The following is a 6,697-nucleotide window of genomic DNA, read 5'->3' on the forward strand; positions in this document are numbered from 1 at the left end:
ACTTATACACTAACATAAACATATATAGAGAAAGTGATTACATCGCCAATTCCAGAAAGAACGCAAGACAAAGATTATATCAATAATTAATAGAAAGATAATATCCATTATAGCTAAGAATAAAAGAATATGATGCAGTACTAGACAGTAACTCTCATGGCTTTTGATTATAACTGATTGAAAGTGCTATCAAGTACATATTTTGTCTTGGTGTAATAGATGGGCTACAGCAAATATTCTGCTCAGCACCACAGATTTGCTTGTCCGTTGCTTGAAAGTTAACCATTTAAGCAGGTCCCTTGGTGACTGACGATATGTGCACCTCTGATCACGAGTAGAAGTAGTGGGGAAACATTATAGCCATGTGTTGAGAGGAATTCTTTAGGGTTTGAATAATTCACCCTTGGAAACATGGGCGTTTCATTTCACATACTTACATAAACCTTATTCAGGGACGTTTTGAGCGGGACGGCTTACCCGACGTGAAAAAATTCTAACTGGGCCCCACTTGCAAAGTCATACGCTGTTTATCTTGGTATGACATCACCATGTCACGCACACATAGTTGGGATGCATGTACCTGATGTCCTCTTATTAGACGGGAGGTCATTGGGCTTCGTATATACCATATATATCTATATATATATATTGTATATCTCTCCATATTGTTCTACGCATTATCGAGCGGGTATACCGACTGTATGTATTTTGCTTGTTAGGTTGTACGCTACGGTTTAGTACGGTGGGGATCATGCTTTTCAAGCACTGGATGTTAAAATACCTGAAAGTCATAGACAGGTGAGGCAGTTTGCCCCCAATCCCACTGAAGAGTGATGGATACCAATATTTCGATATTTTTGTGGCTTATCAATATTACGTATCTTAATCGAACCGGGGATGGGGGGGGGGGCAAAGCGAATCTCAGATATATGACTATATAGAAATAGTGTAAAAGCCATTTGCTTGGATGCTACGACGATAAATACGTGGGATTGAATACAATAATGAATTAAAAGCAGCGCTAGTGTTGTAAACATTATCGACCATACGTACTTAGTGCATGTGCTTTGTTTGTTCGCCTGTACGCTGCAAATTAGCGCGGTGGGGTCTAGCGAGTATTTTCCTAAAAGATTTACAATAAGTCAAATGGATTTCTTTGCAATGTTATTATGGATTCCCTTAGTCGTAAAGTCGGGCAACGCCGTGTATTTCAGCTTGTACACACACACACACACACACACACACACACACACACACACACACACACACACACACACACACACAGAGTGCAGGTATGGGTGGGTCGTTCGCTATAAAGTTTAAACCGAAATATTAGGAACATGAAATTGCTGCACAAAACAATTACAAGTACGAGGTCTGATCACAAAGTATCGGGACTGTTGCTATGGAAACGGAGCTAAAGTACGCAGAATGAAGCTGTTTAACACACATTGTCCTTGAACTCTGTCACACATGCATAATGAGTTATAACGTTCTCGATCTCTTCCGTTGTGTATAGCAGTGCTTGGAGATAAAGTGTGTAGAGTGTGGTCATCTCGAAAAAGAGGATCGAGTTTCAGCTGCGCAGAATCTCCGTGATTGTTTCGCGGATGACGAAAACATTTTGAAAATTGTCATAACAGGTCACGAATCGTGCATCCATGGCTATGACCCCGAAACCAAGGCTCAGTCTTCGTAGTGGAAGACTTCCAGCGACGAGGCAACTGCTCGCTATCCCCAAAAAGGAGTTCCAAGAATGCTTCCACCAATAGAAACGACGCTGGATAACGTGTGTGGCTTCAGAAGCGGATTACTTTGGAGGAGATTAAATGCCAAATTGATATGTAGCATAGTTTTGCTTTTATAGGTTTTTTTTCTTCTTTTATCAGACCTCGTGTGTGCAATCCACTCACATAAGAATGAAAATAAAAACTGTCAACATGGCAGATCAAACCAGCTTACGTTACTGGTTAACGTTTTATTTCCTTTTTTTTAAATTTAAATTTTTTTTTACTTCGGACCCCTTCAGCAAAGTGAGTTTTCCGAAACTGCCTGTGAACATGTTCAGTTTTCGACGAAGCCTCGAACCTCTCACAACCTATAGAGAGACAGCGGTTTATAGATCGGTGGTGTTATTTTTATCAACAGTATGCTTCTGTTATGCTTGATCCCTTCTTCCCATATCTCCGCCTCAGGCAGCACTGTATTCCCTTCGTTAGATTACTCTCTTTTTACTCTCTTTTACTTGTTTCAGTCATTTGACTGCGGCCATGCTGGAGCACCGCCTTTGGTCGAGCAAATCGACCCCAGGACTTATTCTTTGTAAGCCTAGTACTTATTCTATCGGTCTATTTTACCGAACCGCTAAGTTACGGGGACATAAACACACCAGCATGTTGGCGGAGGGTGGGGTTGGGGGACAAACACAGACACACAAACATATATATATATATATACATATATACGACGGGCTTCTTTCAGTTTCCGTCTACTAAATCCACTCACAAGGCTTTGTTCGGCCCGAGGCTATAATAGAAGACACTTGCCCAAGGTGCCACGCAGTGGGACTGAACCCAGAACCATGTGGTTGGTAAGCAAGCTACTTACCACACAGCCACTCCTACGCCTATAGTTAGCTGTTTATGGATTCGTGGTGCTATTTTTATCAAGAGTCTGTCTCTTTTATGCTTGATCCCCCCTTTCTCTATCCCCGCCTCAGACAGCACTGTTTTCCCTTCCTTCTCTTTCAACATTCCCATCAGGCTTTCGCTTCTGATTAGAACAACCGTGAAAGCCAGATTTATGTGTAGACCTGACTTCATTAGGGACTTGCAACCTCTCATTATTATCATCCGGTCGGGTGACTTGCCTGGGACAATAAGTCGTATTTGGTTTTCTGAAAGCTGAATGCGAACGCCACGACAACAAATATACTGAGGGTGAATCAGCGAAGCATGGGTGTGGTCCTGCGTCGCAGCTTCGGTTGTTTGTATTTGCTCTAGAATTGTCAGTTATTAACCTCTAGCTTGCCTTTTGTCTGGGATCGATCAATATTAGTTACTGTATTACACATACATAGTGAAATCTACGTACTCAAATAAATTCTACATACAAATACGCCTTCTCCTCGAGTTATGACCGAATTCTGTTCCGACTGACAAGTCGTAAAATTCCCATCTTCATTTTACGGAAGGACAATCTGGATAATATAATTATAAATTTCAAAAAGACGAAATAGCCACGGTTGTAATATCTTTAACGATAGAACTGATCTGTTAAGACTGACTTCAAGCGAAACATTGACTTTATCAACCGACGGCAACATCCAAGGGACATAACTCGAGTAAATTAGTTTGAGTTACTCCCCTTATAAATCCATATGATTCCATTTTAATGTAATTTACGCATTATGTGCACCTATCTGTCTGTCTGTCTGTCTGTCTATGTCATAGAATATCTTTCAATCTGTGATTGTATGTATCAGTCTGTATCGCATAATAAACTTTTAAAGCTCCCTCTATCAAATACCCTAGCATGTTTTCTTGCCTCTGGTGACTGAGTAATTTATGCTCTAATTTACTATAACAACCATCGCACGCTACTGTTAATTTATTTAATGATTCTTGTGGCAAGTATCATGAAGTTTTGCCTTACTGAAAGCGTCTAATTCAGCCGTTGATACTGTACTGGAAAATTTGAAACTAGAAATGTCTCGGATTTCTAGATTATTCAGTTTCCTGGAGATAGGCTAAATATACATACTTGAAATATGAAATAAACTATGAAAAGTGCTAAATCGTATTTAACAGATTCAAATTATATTTCTGACTCAAGGTCTGTTCGATATTTATTAATTCACTTAAAATCTTTTAAATATATTATATTGTACAATGTATACAATATAATGCTTATAGGATGAAAATTAAACGAAGGAAAGTAAAAAACATGATTTTCTTTAACAGACACAAACACAAATTAATACAATTCTAAAGCAGAGTATGTTTAATCTTTATCAATGCACTTACAAAAAGAAAGAACAAAACTATTTTTAACACACCGAATGCAAATTAACCATCTTCAAAAACAGGGTCTGTTTATCCAATACAGTATTCCCAGATTTATGGAATCTGGATAAGCGGTTCCAGTACTATACTAGTCATTGGCAAAAGGTGGCGTACTGAAAGGGAGTATCTATACATTGTTCTGGTTGGAGAAGCACTCTGAGGAACCCTGAATGTATGAAGTAGGTCTTGCAATGAGAAAAAAACTTGACTGAAAGTAGTTGTACTGGGCTGGGATGACTCAATATATTCGTGACTCTATACCATTGCAAGACTCATCTCCCTTATCAGTGCCTACAACGCTACTCTGTCCTAGGTATGACACGTTTTGGCCCTGACTTTTTGCCGTCACTGATTTGATGTTGACTTATTTGACATCAAATCTTTTGTCCCTGGAACCTTTTGATGTCGTGAAAGTTTTGTTTTCCTCTTGTTGATTTGTAGTAATTTGTAATCACAACTACTAAATTTGTAATTTGTAATCACAACTTTGTAATCTCTACTACTAAACTGCTCTACTACTAAACTGCTCTACTACTAAACTTCATTTAACACTCTATTTCATCCAGGTTTCCCAAGCGGTCACCCATCTGTGTATTAACTAGACTCGACATTACTTCACTTCGGTGATCGGATGAGATCCAGTGGATTCAACGTGATATGGCCAATCGTATGTGGTGGCTAGTGAAAATGTATGTCGATCGGTTTCAATAAATAAATTGTAGTTTTTCTCTTTCTCCACTTCTCTTTTTTCTGTCTATCTATCCATGTATGTATTTTTTACGTGCGCGTTTGCCTCCTGTTCCCAAAGTCCTGTCGTTAAAACGGATTCAGCGTCCAGTTAGCAGTACGAACTCGCCAGCGTCTCAACAGCTGCGCTAATTCGTCTTGTTTCAGCCTGTCCTCTATGTCAGAGGTAAAAATTGAGTTCTATGACAATCTCGCTACCATCATCAGAGACAACTCAAAACAAAGAACGATTTATTTCTCCTCCTGAGTGACTTCAGTTCCTCCATGCAATTCTCGTCTACTGTCTGCCAAATTCTCTCACAGTCATTGGCCGGCCCAGGGCTGTAGTAAAACCACTTGCCCAAAAGTGCCAATACTCCCTCCCTCCTTCAATCTGGATGCCGTCTTAAGGCTTGGGCGCACTAGGCTGATGCCCCGGGACCTAATGAGCCTAGAGGTCTATTTCTGATTTATGTATATTGAGGCTTGATTTGCCCAAGGGCCTATATAATGCTACTAAGTCGGCCTTGTTTCCAGTCTTTCATTATTCATTTGCACAAAGTGGTATCGTCCGTTCTTTTGATCTTTTGAGCTTTCGTACCACTTCTTAGGCTTTCAACGTTGTTTCCATTATTCACTTATCACTGATTTACGATTGAATTTTGTTTTTCACTGCTTTCATGGATTTTCTCGGCTCTCTGTTGCCACCCAATTCCATTACTATGAATTTGAATTGGGAGCTTGAGTGACAGCAAATATTTCATTAGTTGATTACACAACCACGGATGTTACACTTATGGATGCGTTGCAGTAGTTACTCGCTTGATAGAGCTTGGTGATACTGACCGTTGATCTTCTAGGATTCCGCCGCACAGCATCAGTGTAAGAAACACTGCTGGCTCAGTTGAGCTCTTCCGCTACCTTTTCACAACCCACCATGCTGCAGTCCCGTCACTTCACCGTATCCCTGGCAGGGTGGCTGAATGTGTGCCATGCCTTACCAAAGGACAGCCCGAAATTATACAGGGTACAGTCGTCACTCCGTGAGGTATTTTCAAAGTACCCGCATACTTACAAATGTGAGATGTTTACAGCACCTAGGTTTCCCAAGCGGTCACCCATCTGAGTATTAACTAGACTCGACGTTACTTAACTTTGGTGATCGGATGAGACCCAGTGGATTCAACGTGATATGGCCAATCGTATACGGAGTATTAATTATTCGCTCCATTGGACACAAATTCTCGCCATTTAACCTACCTCAAAGTTATTCTTTTTCTACTCTAGGCACACGACCTGAAATTTTTGTGGAGGGGGCCAGTCGATTAGATCGACCCCAGTACGCAAGTGGTACTTATTTTATCGACCCCAAAAGGATGAAATGCAAAGTCGACCTCGGCAGGTTTCGAACTCAGAACGTAAAGACACACGAAATACCACTAAGCAATACGCCCAGCGTGCTAACGTTTCTACCAGCTCGCCGCATTTACCCCAGAGTTATTACGTCATGAACGGACCCTTGGTTTACATACGTTGCGATTACTTCGACACATATCCACCATGTACATAGAATTGTAAACCACCTACGTCTGGTTAATCTATTATTTCCAATTGATCTCTTGGGAATTGGTCACTTGCCAGCTCCAGCTCTAATTGTAAGTGTAATTCATAAGCGCAGGTATACCTGTGTAGTTAAAAGCCTCGATTTGTAACCGCGTGGTCTCGGGTTGCGTTCAACTGCACGACACCTTGGGTAAGTATTTCTATTTTAGCCTCGGGCCAACAAATACCTTGCGAATAAATTTAGTTTATAGAAACTGTGGAAACCCGTCATATATATATATATATATATATATGTGAAATATGACATATACACTCGTTTGCCATTTTTTCATCTTCGATCTCAT

At 40.4% G+C, this 6,697-nt stretch overlaps 1 pseudogene; it reads right to left on the reverse strand.

Annotated features, from left to right (window-relative positions):
- Positions 1–5,875: 5,875 nt before the first annotated feature.
- LOC128247975 (5S ribosomal RNA) lies at positions 5,876–5,992 on the reverse strand (annotated as a pseudogene).
- Positions 5,993–6,697: the final 705 nt, after the last annotated feature.

The sequence above is a fragment of the Octopus bimaculoides genome, chromosome 5, assembly GCF_046866305.1.
Source record: "Octopus bimaculoides isolate indiv1 chromosome 5, ASM4686630v1, whole genome shotgun sequence".
NCBI lineage: Eukaryota > Metazoa > Mollusca > Cephalopoda > Octopoda > Octopodidae > Octopus > Octopus bimaculoides.